Below are 19284 nucleotides of genomic sequence, written 5' to 3' on the forward strand. Positions count from 1 at the left end.
ACCTGGCAATGAGAAGGCAGTGCTGAACCTTCAGCTGGTTAAAATAGGAACCTCAGGGTCAGAGCGCTAGCACTGGGGGTTGTTCCCACTAGTCCTACAGGGATCCTCTTAGCAGAGGTCCAGCAACCACTTGGTGCCAGGAATGGAAACCGGGTAAGCCCTGGAACCACTGCACTAGCTCTCTGGTCTCCTCATGGGGAACACTAATAACTCATGGGTTACCCTCATGGTGCAGGGGTTCAGGGACTTACCCGGGTTTCATCCCTGGCACCACTCTCCAGGGCTGACTCAGGAGATCAAACCCAGGTCAGTCGCATGCAAGGCAACACACTTCTAGTATGTTGGGCTTCATCGCATGGTATTTCCCTTTCACTCTATAACCCAGGGCAGTCAGCTTCCGTCCTTGTTCCTCCCTGAAACTGTTCTCTCTGAGATCACTGACTCCGTCATTCCCATTTCCGACGGACACTGCTTCTCTTCTGTCCTGGCCCTTTCTGCCTATCCTTCCTTCCTGAACACGCATCACGGCTTCTCAGACACTCTGTTCCTTGGAGCGCTCTCTGCACCCTTTCATGGCCTCCCATGCTGTCCTGACCCTTGCACCCAGAGTCCTTGGTCTGGCCTAGCATTCTTCTTTCCTCTCTTATCACTGGCCTTAGGTTTCATCACTATATTTCTGTTTGGGGAACTGCAGCAATGGAACAAGTGATTTCAGATTTGGTGGTGGAAAACAGCTCTTATCTTTTCACTCTTAGTTTTCTGGGCTCAGCTGGATAGTTCGGTTCTCTTCCAGGGTGTGTGGGGGGAGGTTCTCATGTGACTACAGTTAGTGGGTGCTGGTGGCTGGAAGGTTCGAGATGAGTGGTTCATATTATCACACTCTGGTGCAAACAGCTGGCATGCTGGGCCTCTCGTGATCATTATAGTTAAATAACCCAATTCTTACCAGAAAGTTCCCAAAGCACAAAGATAGAAACTACCAGGTTTTCTTCACGCTTGGTTCTAGGCCCAATATAGGCTCCTGCAACACCATCCCAGATTCTTTGCTTTCCTCCCACATTTTCTATTTTGGGGGCCACACCTGGTGGGACTCAGAGTTTATTCCTGGCTCTATGCTCAGCAATCACTCCTGGCAGGACTCGGAGAACCATATGGTGTGCCAGGGTCAGAACTATATGGGCCTGTGTCAGCTGCGTGCAAGGCAAGCATCCTATCTGCTGTGCTCGTTCTCTCTCTGGCCCTTCCCCCACTTTTTGTTGCTGTTGTTACAGGGAACCACATGGTGCTAGGAACTGAAGCACAGACTTCACCCATGGAAAGTGTGTGCTCTATCACTTTTTTGTTTTGTTTTTAAGGCTACACCCATCTATGCTCAGGGGTTACTCCTGGCTCTGTGCTCAGTGATCACTCCTGGTGAGCCTCAGAGGACCAAATGGAATATTGGGGATCAAACCTGGGTTGACCACATGAAAGGCAAGAGCCCTACCCCACTGCATTATTGCTCTGGCCTGTGCTTTATCATTTTAGCCACATCCCAGGCCCCACATATGAAGTACAACAAATTTGCAGAGCTCGGGAGCTTGGGGGAGGCTTTTTGTGTTTTTTTTTTTTTTGGGTAGGGGGTGCACCTGGCAGTGCTCAGAGCTTACTCCTGGCTCTATGCTCAGGGAACACTCTTAACAGGGGTTGGGGAACCATATGGAATGACCAGGGTGGAACCCGGGTTGGCTGCATGTAAGGCACGTACCCTACCTGCTACCTGCTGTACTATCTTTTCTGTCCCAGCAAATTTATTTTTTAATTTTTTTTTCAGCAAACTCATTACAATTTTTACTTATTATCATATGAGTCGGGCTGGAGTGATAGCACAGCGGTAGGGCATTCGCCTTGCATGCAGCCAACATGGCCGACACGAGTTCGATTCCTCCACCGCTCTCGGAGAGCCCGGCAAGCTGCTGAGAGTATCTCACCCACACAGCAGAGCCTGGCAAGCTCCCCGTGACGTATTCGATATGCCAAACACAGTAACAACAAAGTCTCCAATGGAGACATTACTGGGCCCGCTGGAGCAAATCGATGAACAACGGGAAGACAGTGATCATATGGGTCACATGGTTACAGGAGTGTTTACTCCATACAGTTTGCTTGTTTTTGCTTTTTGGGTCACTCCCAGCGATGCTCAGGGGTAACTTCTGGCTCTGAACTCAGGAATTACTCCTGGTGGTACTTGGGGAACCATATGGGATGCCGGGGATCGAACCCAGGTCGGGTCAGCCTTGTGCAAGGCAAAAGTCCTCCCCTCTGTACTATCGCTCTAGCCCCACTCCATTCAGTTTTGATGCACATTGTTACCTTAATCATCAAAATGTCTAAAATACTCCCCCCGAAAATATCTAAGACCCTTGACCCACGTCCTGATGTTACATTCCAGTGAATCTTACCCCCTGTGCAGTGTAGAGTCTGAGGTTGGGAGAGACTGATCAGGAGCAGGGAGAATGAGGACTCGAGGCCTTGTGCTCTGCAGCGGGGCTGTCCTGTCTCCTTGCCTTTATTCCAAGCGGGTATTTAGCCATCCATGCCATCACCCTCTCACTGAATTTTCTGCAGAGCCCTTAGGCATCCCTACCTCCATCCTGGGTGGCCCCCAACTAATCCATTCTTCATATAACAGTCACAGGGATCTTTCTAGAAGAAAAAGTAGGTCAGGGTGCTTCTCTACTTAAATTTTTCAGTGGCTTCCTTGTGGCACTAAGGCTAAACTCTAACGTGGTACAGATATAAGAGATAATTAAAGTCCTTCACAGTTAACTCCCTGTCAACTTTGACAGTGGTTCCACGGGGCCATATAAAAATTTGTGGAGGCCCTTTTGTTTCCCACATAATAAAGAAATGCTCCTGGATTTTTGTACACAGAGGACAGGGATATAATGAAATGATACAATGTGAGGGATGAACTCAACCAGGAATGATCCTGGGTTCCACATCACTGTCATTTACTTTTTCTGGGGAGGGATCATACCTGGCAGTGATTAGAGATCACTCCTGGTTGTTCCTGGGGGACCAAGTGCAGTGCTGGGGATCAAACAGGGTTCAGCCACCTGCAAGGCAAGAGTTTTCTCCCCTCTACTGTCTCTCTACTTCCATATTATGATTGTTTTGGGCCACACCTCGCAGTGCTCAGAGCTTACTCCTGGCACTGCGCTCAGGGATCAGTCCTGACAGTGGTTGGGGGACCATATAGAGCATTGGGGATTGAAACCGGGTCAGCCACATGCAACAGAAGTGTCCGACCTGAGGTACTATCTCTTGGGCTTCTATTATAAATAAGTCTTGACCTAATTTTTGTTTATTGGCCCACTCAGCTTGGTTGCTTGGGGGTCCCTTCTGGCAGTACTCTGGGGTCCATGTGATGCTGAGGATTTATTGCATGTAAGCAATTGTTCCTGCCCTTTGATCTATCTCCCTCGACTGACTTGAGCCACACCCACAAGTGCTCAGGGGTTACTCCTGTTTCTTGTGCTCAGCAATCACTCTTGGTGGGGCTTGGAGGACTATATGGGGTGCCAGGGATCAAACCTGGTTCTGTCTTGTGCAAGACAAATGCCCTATCCATTGTGCTATCCCTCTGGTTTCTCCCCGGATTTTTGCACTATTTATTTATTTATTTATTTATTTTTGTGTGTGTATGTGTATGTATGTATGTGTATATATATATATATATATATATATATACGCACAGTGCCAGGTGTAAAACCTAGAGCCTCACACATGTAAGGCTGTGCTTGACCAGAGAGCTGTATCTGCCCACTTGTCCTAATTTCTTGCCTTTCCTACATTCTAGCTCTTAACCAGTCAAAATACTTTCAGTTGTTGGAATATGCAACCATTTGTCTGGTTTTCCACCCACATACTATTTTTGTGCCCTGAAACGCTGTTCCCTTTTTTCTGCCCTGGACAATCCCTACATATCCACAGGGCTTCCTGGATTTTTTTGTTTGTTTGTTTTTATTTTGGGGCCACACCCAGGGATGTGCAGGGCTGACCCGGGAGATCAAACCCAGGTCAGCTGCAAGTAGGGCAAGCTCCCTGATTACTGTGCTATCTCCGTGGCCCCTTTGAATATTACATTTTCTTTTTTGTTTGGGGGAACCTCACCTCTGTCTCCCACATGTAAGTGAAATACCCCTGTCCTCCCCACCTGGGGCTGCCCTTCTCATGGGGTGACGGTATGGAGAATGGGGGAAGGGGAGGGCTTACATTAGCTATGGGGAATGGCCGCTATAGCGGAGACCTTTGAGTTAAGGCCTGCACTGAATGAGGGCACGAGAAAGAGGCAGAGTGCAGCGAGGACAAGGAACCACCTGGCGTGGGGATGGAAATCAGATCTGTGGGGGGTAGAGTGAGTGAGTGAGGTGGGAAGAGAGGGGAGGTGAGATTGAAGAACTGGGAGTTCAGATCCCCCTGCCTCCCACCCAGTGGCCTTCAGACATGCAGGACTACATACCTCAAAGTCTTTCCCACCCACTGATCCTTCTGCCTGGAATGTGTTCCCGGCCTTCTCTCATTAGTAAGACTCTTCTACTCATCCTTCAAGGCCCAGTTCTAAACTGTTTACGAAACCTCCTTTCAGTCTTTCACAGGATTAATCACTCTCCTTTCTGACGTTCCACAGCACATATGTCCCCATGGCTCTCGTCACCTGCTGTTGTAGGGCTCAACTGCTTATTTACATGCCCGTCTGCCCACCAGGCAGAGTTCCCCGAGGGCCGTAGTCACCTCTGGAGCCATATTCTGGTGCCCAGCCCAGTGCCTGGCCCAGAGTAGGCATGTGTAAATGCTGTGACTTCGACTTGGCTAGTGGGTGGTACAGAACACAACTCATGGCAGACCAGAAGAAAAACAGTAATAATAATTCTATGCTTGTCATGTGCTTTCTCATTCACTCCCTGATTCCAGCCTTTCACAACTCCAGGAAATAGGAGGCACAGGCATGTTTAGACTCTATTATACAGGGGTAGATGAGACCCAAAGGCATCTGGCTGAGAAGCAGTTGGAACTAAGACCCAATCTTGTGCCTTCACTTGGGAATCAGTGCAAGGATGTGGGACCCAAGGCGCATTCTGAGGCAAGACTGCGGTAAGGTGGGTTGTAGTGGGAAATACTTCTGTGGGTGGAGAGAGATTCTTAGCTGGGGCTGAGTTGACGAACTGTCCATTGCGAGTGCACAGTATTCACTGCCCCAAGTGGCTTCTCAGCAGCCCTGAAAACTGAGGCACCTCCTCAGAGTACCAGCCTTCTTGAGAAGGTGCGTGTTCACAGCCTTAAGGGCAAGCAGGTGGCTATGATGACCTCAGCATGGGGGGGGGGGGAAGGTGGCCTTCTGTTGCTATGACAACAGGAGCTTGACTATTGGCCCCTTACAAAACTGGGCTAGGGTGGGTATTTATCTCCAAATTTGGAGATAAACTTGTGGGTAGGTGTGTATGTATTAGGGTGTGAAATCAAGCCAATACTATATTCAAAACCCTCTTCAGGGGGCTGGAGAGATAGTACAGCGGGTAAGGCTTTTGCCTTGCACGCGGCCGACCCGGGTTCGATTCCCAGCATCCCATATGGTCCCCCGAGCGCCGCCAGGAGTAACTCCTGTAGTGCAAAGCCAGGAGTAACCCCTGTGCATCGCCAGGTGTGACCCAAAAAAAGACCCTCTTGGTTCAGTGACCTTCCAAGCCGGCCAATATTAAAAGCGCTGATGCTTATGCTATGACTGCAGATCTATTAAATCAGACTCTCTAGGGCAAGAACTCCGGCAAGGGCAGTGAGCAAGCTCCTTCCAGGTGAAGCCCACGGCAAACCCCACCGCCCCGGGCTGCTGGGCCTTCCAGCGACCTTCCCAAGATGGCGGCGAGAGCCCGCTCGCCCGCCCGTCCGGGCGCCGACGGGGGCGGGCTCTCCGGCTGCGCCTGCGCGCAGCGTGCCTCCGCGCCCGGCTCCCTCCTCCGCTTTCCCCCGCCTCCATTTTGTTCGCGGACGCTGGGAACGGTGGGAGCAGATCCATTTCCGGGTTGGCAAAAGGGGCGGCGGCGGCGCAAAAAGGGAGCTTGCTGGGGGCCGAGCAGGAGGGGACGAAGCCCGAGTGGAGGTGGCGGAGGATTCGCTCCCGGAGCAGCCGCGGCCAGGTGGGAACGGGGCCGGGGAAAGGCTGGGGTCGCCGCGCCAATGACCTGCGGACCTGAGGGGGCCGGAGGGCCGGGGCGGGGCTTGAGGAGCGAGGGGGCGCCTGGGAGGAGGGGCCTGGAGGGGGGCGAGGGTCCAGGGGGCGGGGCCTGCGGCAGGGGCCGGGGGCGGGGCCTGCGCTCCGGGTGCCGCGGGGGCGCGGGGGGCGCGAGGCAGGGGGCCGCGCTCGGGGGCCTGGCGGCGGCGGCGGCGGCGGCTGGCGGGACGGCCGGAAGTGGGGCTCGGGCCGGCCGCGCCGAGGGGAGGGAGCCGGTGGGCGCGCAGGAGCGGGAGCCGGGCGGGAGGACCTGTTGGGAGCCGGCGCAGCGCTGGAGGATGCTGGCGGCGAGGAGGTCGCGGGGACGAGCCGGGGCGGAGCCGCGGGCCGGGGCCAGTGCTCCCGCCCCGGAGCCGGGTTTGAGGAGGAATCCGCCGGGAATGAATGGAAGGTGGGATTGACAGGAGGCTTCTGGTGGGAAGAGAGGGGGGGCTCGAAATCGCCTGGTTTTAGACGTGGGCAGAAGGGATGGGCAGCTTGCTAGAAGCCGGGGTGTGTTGGAATGCATGGTTTTTTTTTTTTTTTTGAGGGACTGTCAGCTCTTGTCCTGGACCACCTCCTCTTTCCTTGCTGCTAGGTTGGCCCTAAGGTTTTTCGGTATTTGGGGTGCCTTTCTCTTTCTTTTACAAATCAGTAGACCCTCAGAGAGTTAAGGATTCTTCTAGCCTCCAGTGGAATTTACTAAGTCACTTTGAGGCAGTCATTTGAGGCAGTTCTGCCTCCTCCCTCTTTCCCCCTTTTTGAAATGCAGCTTTGGGCCCACGTGGCCTCTGAAAATTGTGTTAATCAGGTGGGATCTTCAAAGTGGTAGCAGGTAAGTGATCTCAGAAAACAAGATGGAGAGAATTTAAAGAAGATGTGACTTCCTCAGATCTTCTCAGCCTGACTCTGTGTGTGTGTGTGTGTGTGTGTGTGTGTGTTGGGAATAGTTGCTTTTGATTTGACATGCAATTTTTTTTTTTTAAGTGAAGCAAGGTAGTTTTTCTTGAGTGAAACTTAGATGTGAGAGAAGAGAAAGAAGTTGGAGAGAACACCAGCTTCTCTATAAAGTGGAAAAGCAAGCCAGCAAGCAAAAATACATAGAGACAAGCAAATGAGATACAAGTTCTAGTGAGAACGCTGGCTTTGAAGAGCAAGCTGTAATTCCCTTTTTAAATTTATCTCAGGCAATTTTAAGTAGCAAACAAAAGTCAGGTGACTGTGTTACATTGTAATGGCTTCATCAAGATGGGGAGAGGGAGGTTAGAGTTGGGATGAATGAAACTGGTTGATAGAGAATATAGTATTTTCTAGCCACTAGAGTGTTTTTTTTCTTTTTGGGTCACACCCAGCAATGCTCAGGGGTTACTCCTGGCTCTGCACTCAGGAATTATTCCTGGCGGTGCTTGTGGGACCATATGGGATGCTGAGAATCAAACCCGGGTCGGCCTCATGCAAGGCAAATGCTCTTCCCGCTGTGCTATCGCTCCAGCCCCTTCTTTTCTTTTTTTGGTCTTCATGAACTCTTGAGAATTCATCAAAACTAGCATTTTAGATAGTTTATCCTTTTTTTCCCCTTTTTTCTTTTTGGCCACACCTGGCAGTACTCAGGGCTTCTGGTGCTGTGCTCAGGGATCATTCCTGGAGGGCTGGGGGACATTGTGGGTACTGAAGAGCCAATCTGGGTCTATGTGCAAGGGAAGCTCTGTACCCACTGTACTACCTCTCTGGCCCCAGTTCATCTTAATTTTGGTGTAACCAGTGTCTACCCGTTGCTGGTTCATGGGTACTGATGTGCTTATGGACTATTTTAGCTTTTGAAAAGTTCTTCCTGATAAAGTTTCCTTTGGGCATAATACTTTTAAACACTTTGACCAAAAGGTGAACTTGCTTTGAAGGCTTCTGGAAGTTTGGCATTTCTGAGATCTGATGTGGCTTTGCTTAAGAGGGCACAGGATCCAAGTCTACCTCACACTTGATCTCAAAGTAGTATTTATCTTGGTGGGTCCTGATTAGTTAGGTGGTGTCAGCACAAAGGTGAAATGCAGGAGAAAGTGACGGTGTGGAGAACTGCGGCGTTTCTAAGTTTTAGTGAGGACTTAGGGAGAGAGGAGGCCTGTTCCTATTGAGGATCAGATTGTCAGATGTTCTTTCTTAGTTCTGTTGTACTTAAGTCTGTTTTTCTGTTGCTAATTCTGAAATTTACAGGCTGTTCGCTCAGGCTGTTTCAGCAAACCATAGTCTGCACACTGAAATCCAGGAAAAGCTGCCGGTTATATAGCGTATATGCTTTTTTGGGGAGGTAAAGACCTGCTTAATATGCTGCTTTCATTTCAGCCCCCAGTGTGTCCTTTTGACTGGCGCTTTTTGGTTTTGGATCACACCTGGTGGTGCTCAGGGCTAATTACTTCTGGCTTACTTTGAGCTTAGGGATCACTTCAACTGGGGCTCAGAGGGCCATCTGGGGTGCTGAAGATCAAACCTATGTCAGCCACATTTAAGAAGTGCCCTACCCCCTGTACTGTCTCTCCAACCCTGGTTTGATTTGGGGGACCATATGGAGTGCTGGGGGAATTGAACCTTGGTTGACTACGTGCGTGGCAGGTATGATTCCCACCTGGTTTGCTTTCATGAGGATTTTGGAAATAAATTAGGGCTCAAAGCTCTAGACTTTTGGTATGACCTTCTTTTTAAGTTTAAAAAAATTTTGATTTTAGACCACACTTGTCAGTGCTCGGGGGTCATTCAGTGCACAGGTTTTGTTCCTGGTGGTGCTCAGGGGACGAGGCCTCATGAGAGGCGGAACCTGGGCCTCTCACATGTTAGGCCAGCACTCCAATCCGTCAAGCCTGTGCTCTCCGTTCAGCCCCAGCCCGCCTGCTTCTCAAGCATAATGATCTTCTGTTTCTCCGCTGCTGTGCTTAAGCCAGGGCTAAGTGGAAAACAACAAATTATACCTTTCTCTCCCTCTTAGTCTCTGGTGGACATCTTGTGTGTGTCACAGTTTGAGACCGCCATATTGAAAGGATTCTTGACTGCTTCAAATGGGGAGAGTGACACCAGCCAAGCTGGGCCTCCTGGGCCAAAGAATGGGCTCTGTCAAGGCAAAGAATAGTGACAGGGACACAGACTGGGACCTTGAAGCTGTTACTAACGTTTTGGCAACTTGCGTCCTTTTGCCAAGTAACTTCTTTTCTTCTGGAGTGTGATTGTTGATCTCCTTCTCAGAGTAGGCTCTTGTTGCCGCTGTTTTTCACACCGCTCCCTAGCAGTAGTTGGCAGAGTTCCCGTTGGCGAGAGGTCGCTTGGGGGATATGCCCCAGATTAGAGGGGATGGGGTGTTCCATACAAAATGAGGTTCGGTGGGGAGCTGCTCCGCAAGGAAATAGCAGCAGTGCTCTTTACTCGGTGTTCTTGCCCTCTGTTCTCAATTCAAATCTGTTCCTCATTCATCTGGCATGTGGGTTCCGAATCATTGCCTTTGCCTAGCTTTGAAAGTTTAGAGTACCGAGAAAGAGCCTTGCCTGATTCTTCCTCATCCTTCGAGTCTGGGGAGCTATAGATAAACTTAGAAACTTTGGGGTATTGTTATGGAGGGTACCGAAGAATGCCCAGAACTGCTTCGTAAGGAAAACTTATTTGAAGCAAAACAGTTTCAGCTCTCAAGATTTTTGTTTGTTCGTGGGCCACATCCAGCGATGCTCAGGGGTTACTCCTGGCTCTACACTCAGGAATCACTCCTGGCAGTGCTTGGGGGGCGCCATATGGGATGCTGGGGATTGAATGTGGGTCAGGCAAACACCCTACATGCTGTAGTATCGCTTTGGTCCCTCAGCTTTCAAGGTTTGACTTAACATGTGGAAAAAGGGGCCATAGTGATAGTACAGTAGGTAGGACTTCTGCCTTGCAGGTGGATGACCCGGGTTCGATCCCTGGCACCTCATATGGTTCCCCTGTGCACCGCCAGAAATAATTCCTGAATACAGAACCAGGAATAAACCCCTGAGCATTGCTGGGTGTGACCCAAAAAGCCAAAAAAAAAAAAAATCATGTGGAAAGAGGACTGGCAAGATAGAAGAGAGGTTAAGGTACTTACAGTGCACAGTGCTGACCCTAGTTTGATTTTCTGCACTGCCTACAGTTCCCGGTTTCCTGAGGACCACTGGGTGTGATTCCGAGCACAACTGGCCCAAAGGCCCAAAAACAAACAAAACCAAAAAAAAAAAAAAATAAGTGAAAAGAGCCAGTGTAGGCAAACAAGTTATCAAAAAGGGAAGCCAGAAATTGACTTCGAACTTGCCATTTGAGCTTGGCAAGGTTACGACCATTTAATATGGTTGTTCTGCATACTTAGTTCTGCTTAGTAAATGCCCTTTCAGTGTGTGCTTACTTAGTAAATAATACCCTTCTGTCTCAGGTGATAATTAGTTGAAGGTAACTGTGTCTTCCATAGATCATAGGATGGATTATGAAAACCATTTCTTTAGTGGATGGCACTGGTCTTTGTAAAATTGGAACTAGCTCCCTGATGAACCCTCTTGATAGGTGGTCCTGGTTTCAGCTTTCTCCTGCCATCATTTTCCGAAGTTTTCTGTTCCTGATAAAGCAGGTTCAGATCCAAAGGTTTTTTTTTTTTCCTGTTGTCAATGTGGTGCCAGAGAATTGCACTTACTATGGTGCTGAGATTTGAAGCGGGGGACCATGTGGTGCTGGGGGTTGAACCTGGGACTCCAGCATTTAAAGCCTGTGCACCACCCTTTGAGCCGTCTCCGTGATTTGACAAAAGTTTCTTTAAATTATATTTTAGCCATGATGATTTATAACATAATACTGTCAGTGGTAGGGCTTCATGCTTACAACATTCCAACACCACACCTGCCACAAGAGTGCCTGTTTCCCTGTGCTTTTGTCTCAGCTGACAAAATCTTTGAGCTGTGTCTGTGTGCCGGGCTCTGTGTTGGGTGCTTTAAAGACAGCAGTGGCCGAGACCAACCCAACCCGTGCACCTGGGCCAGTAGGGTTGCAGCGGGGAGACATCTGCCAGTGATCCTTACTGTGGCTCTGAATGCTCTCGTGACAGCAAAGGGAAGCCTGACTTTGGCTGCTCAGGAAGGTAACTGAGGAGTAACTGATTCTAGGATTGAACTCGGAGCCTCATGCATTTGAAGCAGTTTTTTTAAAATTTTTTTTTAATTAAAAAAATTTTTTAAGCACTTAATTTTTTTAGGCACTTATTTTACCATATCGCAGCCTCTGGGCAATATATCTTAATATAAAAGAGTCAGTAGCAATATATGAAATATATGAAAACTTTTGTTTTTGGGCCACACCAGTGGTGTTTGGGGCAACTCCCACTGATATTCAGGTTTAGATCCAAAGGTTTTTTCTGTTGTCGATGTGGTGCCAGAGGATTGCCCTTATTGTGGTGCTGGAGATTGAAGGGGGGGACCATGTGATGCTGCGGTGGGTGGGCAGGTGGGGAGAAGCCCTGTGTCTCTGGGGTTGAACCTGGGCTCCAGCAAGGAAAGTGTGTACTCCAGCCCTTTGGCAATAATCATGCCACGGATAAACCTCATTGGCTATGATACTGCTACTGCGCAAAGCTCAGCCCTTTGAAATATCTTCCCATCTCAGAAATGTTTTTCTTTTGTTTTGTTTTGTTTTTTGGGCCACACCTGACTCTGCTGAGGGCTCACCCTGACTCTGTGCTGGGGGATTACTCATGGCTTGGGGAACCATATGGGGTACTGGGGATTGAACCTAGCCCTGTGCAAGGCAAATGCCCTACCTGCTGTCCTAGCTCACTCCAGCCCAGCCATGACAGCATTTTTATCTGCAGGTATATTGACTACTTGGGGGGTGGGGCAGTTTGAGCCACACCTAGTGGAGCTTGGTGCTGCTTCTGGCTTTGTGTTCAAGGGTCACACCTGGGTGGTGGTGGTGGGGGTGTGGTCAGGTGACCACACAGGGTGCCACATCAGACCCGAGTTGAGCATGTATCTGGACTCTCTGACCCGAAGTATATTGGCTTTTATTCTGATCAGTAGTAGTCGTCAAAGCCCAGATACGTCTGTGTGATTTAGTACCTTTCTTGTGTAATTGCATTCGTTTTGACCCATTTCTATAACTTAAAGTAGACTCTTGATTTAGCAGCCCATTGCTAGTGATAAAAGGATGAAAATGTGCAACATTTCCCAGCATTTGTGTTTCTGGTAACTTAAGGGTACTAGAGAGAGAAGAGAAAAACTGCCTGACAAGGAAAGTCACAGTTTAGCTATTCCATTATCTGTGGTGAGTTGGGACTTGACATATTATCTTTGAAATGAATTACGGCACTTCTCTCCGTGTGGTTTGGACCAGCATTTTATTAAGCATCTGCTTCAGTTTTCTTTTTCACCTTTTTTTTGTGGGGGTGGGGGGGGAAGGCAGGTGTGTTTGTGTCACATCTACTGGTATGGGAGCTACTCCTAGTGTAGTGCTTGGGGGATCAAACCTGGGGTTTCTACATGCAGAGCCTGCACTTCGGCCCTTTTGACCCCATCCCTGAAGCCTTTTCTTTTTCTTTCTTTTGAAAAAAAATTGGGGTCATACCTGACAATACTTAGGGGTTGCTCCCATCTCTGCACTCAGGAATTAGTTCTGGCGATGCTGGGGACCAAATTAGATTCTGGGGTTTGGAACTTTTAAAGATATGTTTGACAACAGATATTGATTGTTTCAGTTTTTTTTTCCAGTTCCATGAAATTGAAAAGACTTACAAAGAAGCTAACATAATTGACTTTCAGAATTATCCCTCTATATGTTTACTTTTGGTCAGTTTTCTTTTTCTTTTTCTTTCCTTTTGGTTTTGGGCCACATTGGACTGTGTTTAGGGCTTACTTCTGGCTCTGCGCTCAGGGATCACTCCTCTGTGTGTGTGTGTGTGGGGGGGGGCGTTAAACTCTGAACAGTCTGTGCAAGATAAGCATCCTAACTTCTGTACTCTGTCTCGGACTCCTTGGTTGAGATTTCTTACCTTGGCTGGAATTTTCTTCACATACTTGTGAAGAAACTTGTGACCTGTGGTAGAGTGAGCTCGGGTGGTGAGTGTTGTTTGGTTACACTTGGCTGTGGCAGAGATTTAGGTCATGTTAGGCAATCTGCTGCCATTAGAGTTGAGTCTGATACGAGTTGTAGCAACAAGCAGAATAACCTTTTAATTACTTCTGTTTGTTCAGGATTTTCTGCATTGGTAACTGCACCACTATTGATGGTGCTAGAAGTTGTGGTCAATTTGAAACTTTATTTTGCTTGTACAGTATTAGGATTCATTTGACTTATAGTAGTTCAATGATTTATCAAAGTTGTAAGAGTATGATACTATTTTTGTTTGTTTATGGGGTCACAGCCAGCGGTGATCAGGGCTTACTTGTGGCTCAGCGCTCGGGTTACTCTTGGCAGGGGACCATTTGAGGTGCTAGGGATTGAACTGGGTTGGCTGTGTGCAAGACAAGGCTGTATGCTATCTTTCTGGCCCAGTTATATATGTATGTATGTATATATATCTCATATATATGAGATATTATTTTTTAGTCACACCTGGTGCACAGAGGGCAACTTCTGGCTCATGCTCATGGTGGCATGAGCTCATGGGCTGCTTATGGTGGCAATAGAAGTATAAGTCTTTTTGTTAAAGAGTTGTTTATCTAGAACAACTCATTAGAGGGTTGTATATTTTGAGGTCTTGCATGTGCTCAGTGCTAGATTGAGAGAGATAGCGCAGCTGTGTGGGGCTGGGAATCGAACCAGAATTGGTCATGTGCAGGGCTCCTGTATACGCACCACCGCTGAACCATTAGCGCTCTACTTCTGTTTTAGCCCCTCCTGTATCGCTTCATCCTATATCCGATGCCTCAACCTTGGAACCTTTTCGGAGATTTTTCTGGTGGGATCTGCTAACTTCTTTCCTCTGCAACATTTTGGCTTTTTCCCTTCTGTGAAAATTTCTCTAGTGCACCTGCATCTGAGCTTCTAGAATTTTGTTGACATCTCTCACTTTGCTCTTCCCTCCTTTACTATTTATTTTCTTGGTTTCTTAAGATTTGAATTCCCTTGGGTATAATTTTAATGGTATATTAATGAGAGAACATTGCAGCCAGCATATTTGTGTTCGTGCAGTATATTCTTAGCTCTCCTCTGCGCTGTGCATCTGTGCTGGTTGATTCCATTGAGGGCAGTGTGCTATTCCAGACCTCCCTGCCACCAAGTGTTGTTGAACTTGGACTCCCAGATCCCCTTACAAGCATTTTGGTTTTCAAGGCCTGCCTGGCAGCACAGAGGCTTGGATGACACACCATGCAAGCCGAAAGTGTGGAGTTCAACACCCTGGGGCTCCCCATGTGCTCAGCGTGGTCCTGGCAACCCTGCTCTGGAAGCCTGGTGCCACTGCTGTCCCTGATCCCAGCCTTTGGAAAGATTCCTGGTGGCACTACAGCTGGGTGTGCATGTTCACCATAACTAAAGTAGCATGACCCGTGTGAGTACCACTAAAAGACTGCATGGATCATGGTCAGGAAGTGCCATCCCCAGCCAGCATGTGTGTGGGCACTGGAGCCAAGTTTGCAAATGCCACAGCCAGGTGAACTTGTGACAGCCTCTGACCTATTTTTTTTTTATTTTCAGTTTTGGGGCCACGCCTGTCTATTCCTAGGTCAACTTTTTAAAATTTTATTTTTGGGTCATACCAGATGATACTCAGGACTTATTACTGGCTCGTCACTCAGAAATTACTCCTGGTACTCGGGGGACCATATGGGATATTGGGGATCAAACCCAGGTCAGCTGCCAGGTCATCTGTGTGCAAGACATGTGCTCGCTTCGGCAGTACATATACATCTGTGTGCAAGGCAAACACAGGACCAGCTGTACTATTGCTCTGGCCCTAATTTTTCCTTCCCTTCCCTTCCCTTCCCTTCCCTTCCCTTCCCTTCCCTTCCCTTCCCTTCCCTCCCCTCCCCTCCCCTCCCCTCCCCTCCCCTCCCCTCCCCTCCCCTCCCCTCCCCTTTTTTATTGAATCACTTTGAGATACACAGTTTCAAAGTTGTTTATGATTGTGTTTCAGTCATACAGTGTTCCAACACCCATCCCTTCACCCATGCACATTTCCCACTGTGACTGACCTCAGTTCGACCCCAGCACTGCACGGTTCCCTGAGCACTGCTGGGAAGTTATAACCCTCAAGTTGTGGTATAGCAGGAAATTACCTGTAGGGAGGGGCACGGACAACAGAACTACCAAACACAAATAGTAAATCTGCCAGGGAACATTTGGAACATGTGGACTGCACTGGGGATCAAACTCATGGTCTAAACAAGGTAGGTTTAGCCATGGAAAGGTAGGTTTAGCCATGGAGGGAGCCATCTCCTGGATTTTCTTTCTGATTTCTGTCCAGTAGTGCCCAGGTTTGGGTCTGTGCTCCGGGGTTCCTCCAGGCGACGCTCAGAGAACTCACAGTACTAGGGATTGAACTTGGAATTGGTGCATGTAAAACGTGTGTGCTAATCCTTTGCACTCTCTCCCCGTCCTGCCCCCCAGCACCACTGGGTATGCCCCCAAACTAGCAGAAACCAAAACCCAACAGTTTAGTGAATGAAGTCACAGGACAGTGCTAAATCTTCGTTTGGGCTCATTGTTGGTCTCTGTCTCACTAGGAGATCTCTGACCGGCCCTGCCGAGACTGTCTGCACGTCCCATCTGTCCAGTACTCCGTGCTTTCAGGGTGGCCTGAGGGGAGGGATGGGACTATTTGCTGAGGGTTCCTTGATCTCTGTTTAGGAAGATTTTTCAGACATTTAAAAAAAATTATCTTTGACTTTTTAATTTAAATTCCCCCCCCTTTTTTTTTATTCTTAGCCATTTATAGTTTCTTTTGTGTTGGTGCTGGGGATCCAACCAGGGTTTGCTGCATGCATGACAGGTGCCCCAACCCCTGTTCTGTTCTCCCAGTCCTGGATTTTTATTTATTTATTTTAATTACCGCTGTGCTATCTCAGCGGTAGGGCGTTTGCCTTGCACACAGCCAGCCCGGCCGAGCCAGGTTCGATTCCTCCGCCCCTCTCGGAGAGCCCGGCAAGCTACCGAGAGTATCTCGCCCGTGCGGCAGAGCCTGGAAAGCTGCCCATGAAGTATTTGATATGCCAAACACAGTAACAACAAGTCTCAAAAAGGAGATGTTACTGGGCCCGCTCGAGCAAATCGATGAACAACGGAGGACAGTGTTTGTTTGTTTTTTTATTTTAATTATTTATTTTTGCTTTTTGGGTCACACCCGGCAATGCAGAGGGGTTACTCCTGGCTCATGCACTCAGGAATTACCCCTGGCGGTGCCCGGGGGACCATATGGGATGCTGGGAACCAAACCTGGGGTCGGCCGCTTGCAAGGCAAATGCCCTACCGCTGTGCTATCACTCCAGCCTAATGGATAAGGCATTGGATTTTTAAATTTTTATTTATTTAGGGTTTTTATTTATTTATTTTTAAATTTTTATTTATTTATGAGAGGCCATACCTTATGGTGCTCAAGGAAGATTCCTGCTCTGGGATCAGACATTACTCCTGGCAGTGCTTGGGGGATCATTTGTGGTGATGGTACCAGGGTTTAACTGTAGTGGGTTGAGTGTCAGGCAAGAACCTCACCCCCATACTCTGGCCTCCTATTTGCTAACATTTTATTTGATTATTTTTGTTTGTTTTGGGGCCACACCTGGCAGTGCTCAGGGATTACTCCTGGTTCTGCTTTCAGGAATCACTCCTGGCAGTGCTCGGGGGATCAAATGGGATGTCGGGGATTGAACCCACGTTGGATGAGTGCAAGATAAATGCCCTACGCACTGCACTAATCTCTGGCCCCTGGTTTGCTAACTTTTTAAATAAGAGGACCTATTTCCTGGGTTCTTCAATACCTGTGGCACCTATCATTTTCCACATCAAATAGTACATAAACAAATAGTCTTCAGAGTTTATATTTTTAGGGTTTTGCAAAAAATAATCTAGGACAACGGAAAAGAGATATCTTAGAGAGGGTGTCTAATTAGAAATATACTTAAATTAGCAAAATCCTGTCTGATAGAAAGGATTTTATCATCTAGTTAATTTATTTTTTGCTTTCTTCCCTTCCAGGGTTCTGTGCTGCTTATAGCAGTGAAAAGTTATTGATATAGAGTAAAACATTCAGGGTTAGTTGTGAAATCCTAGAATTTTCAGCCCTAGCATTTTGGTGGTTTCATTTTGGTGGTTTCATTTCATGGTGGTTTTTGTTGTTGTTGTTTTTTTTTTTTTTTGCTGTTTGGGTCATACCTGGTGATGCACAGGGGTGGGTCACTCCTGGCTCATGCACTCAGGAATTACTCCTGGCGGTGCTCAGGGGACCATATGGGATGCTGGGAATTGAACCCGGGTCGGCCGCGTGTAGGCGAACGCCCTACCTGCTGTGCTATCACTCCAGTCCCTGGTGTGTATTTTTAAATTTTAAAATTCCTTGGACCGCTCAGGGATTACTCCCTGGCTCTGCATTCAGGAATCACTCCTGGTGCTCAGGTGACCATATGTGGTGCCTGACACTGAGCTGGAGTTGGCTACATGTGAGGCAAGCACCTGCTGTGTTGTACTCTCTCTGGCATTAGCATGGGTTTGTTTGTGGGTTTTTTTTTTTTTTTTTTGGCTTTTTGGGTCACACCCTGCGATGCTCAGGGGTTAGTCCTGGCTCTGCACTCAGGAATGACTCCTGGTGGCGCTCAGGAGACCATGTGGGATGCCAGGGATTGAACCCAGGTTGGATGTGTGCAAGGCAGACGCCCCTCTCCACTGTGCTATCGCTCCAGCCCCCAGTGTTAGTGCATTAGTATGTTTTCCTTGTAGACAAAAGCAAATTGTCTGGGCCCCCTCTCCTCTAGTCCCGGGACACTTGGAGACCTGTTTCAAATTCTCCGTTGTTTTTGGGTAATTGGAGGCGCCTGTTTGGCTTTCGCTGTCAGTTTCCTAGACTGGCCTGTGCTCTCAGGTAACTCCCTGCTCTTCTCCTGTATCAGGGTTCTGGAGCTCCTGAGTCTAGTCATGCCCCTGTGCTCCCAGCCTCCTTGCCCTCCTTCCCCCCCTTCTCTTTTCCAGGAACCAAGTTGAAGGGCAGGTGAAGACAGATTACCATCTGGTGACTTTTTTTTTTTTTTTTTGCTTTTTGGGTCACACCCGGTGATGCTCAGGGGTTACTCTGGCTCTGCACTCAGGAATTACTCCTGACGGCGCTCTGAGGACAATATGGGATGCTAGGAATCGAACCTGGGTGCTATCGCTCCAGCCCCCATCTGGTGACTTTTGACCTTGGAGTCCAGTTATTCCCTAAGTCCCTATCTAGTACTTAAATCCTGTGGGATTGAGATTACTCTTGAATCTCAATCCATTTGTAGGTGTGAAGCTCTTGCTTCACAGACTTTTTTGTTGTGTTTTTTTTTTTCAGGCCACACCTGCTGTGCTCAGGGCTTCCTCCTGGCGCACTGCTTAGGGATTGCTCCTGATAGGGTGCACCTTAGCCACTAGACTGTCTCTGGCCTAGTGGAGAGGATGTTCTGTATTTTTTTTTTCCCTTTATTGTATTTTCCCTTTATTTTATTTTATTTTTTTTAAAGTTGTAGATTTACAATTTTTGATGTTCTGTATTTTTGGCGCGTTGGATGTGAGGGATACTCCCTAGTCTGTAGATTGCGTATCCCACTGGCTCTTTACTCCTTACCTGATTCATGAAGCTTATTTCCCACTTGGGAGTTTTCATTTGCTCTCTGTTAATTCTTTGTGAAAGACTTTATTTACCCAGAGTTTTCATGAAGAAAATTCTTATTTTCATTTTCCTTTGTGTGTGTGTGTGTGTGTGTGTGTGTGTGTGTGTGTGTGTGTGTGTTTTGTTTTTGGTTTTTTGGGCCACACCCAGCAGTGCTCAGAGGTTACTCTGGATCTGCACTCAGGAATCACCCCTGGTGATGCTTGGGGACCATATGCCATATGGG

The 19284-nt window shown here is 48.2% G+C and overlaps 1 protein-coding gene across 2 annotated transcripts in view; it reads left to right on the forward strand.

Moving 5' to 3' along the window:
* The first annotated feature begins 6021 nt into the window (after nt 1-6021).
* Nucleotides 6022-19284, forward strand: part of WIPF2 (WAS/WASL interacting protein family member 2) — a 35676-nt gene continuing 22413 nt past the window's right edge. Inside the window, exon 1 of one of the 2 annotated variants that reach the window (XM_056126988.1) lies at nt 6022-6176. The gene's annotated coding sequence lies outside the window, so the exon portion shown is untranslated. Of the gene's footprint in view, nt 6177-6441; nt 6663-19284 lie in introns of those variants that run through there. The other variant, XM_056126990.1, reaches the window with a different exon arrangement.

Source organism: Sorex fumeus, unplaced genomic scaffold (genome assembly GCF_029834395.1).
Source record: "Sorex fumeus unplaced genomic scaffold, SorFum_2.1 ptg000063l, whole genome shotgun sequence".
NCBI lineage: Eukaryota > Metazoa > Chordata > Mammalia > Eulipotyphla > Soricidae > Sorex > Sorex fumeus.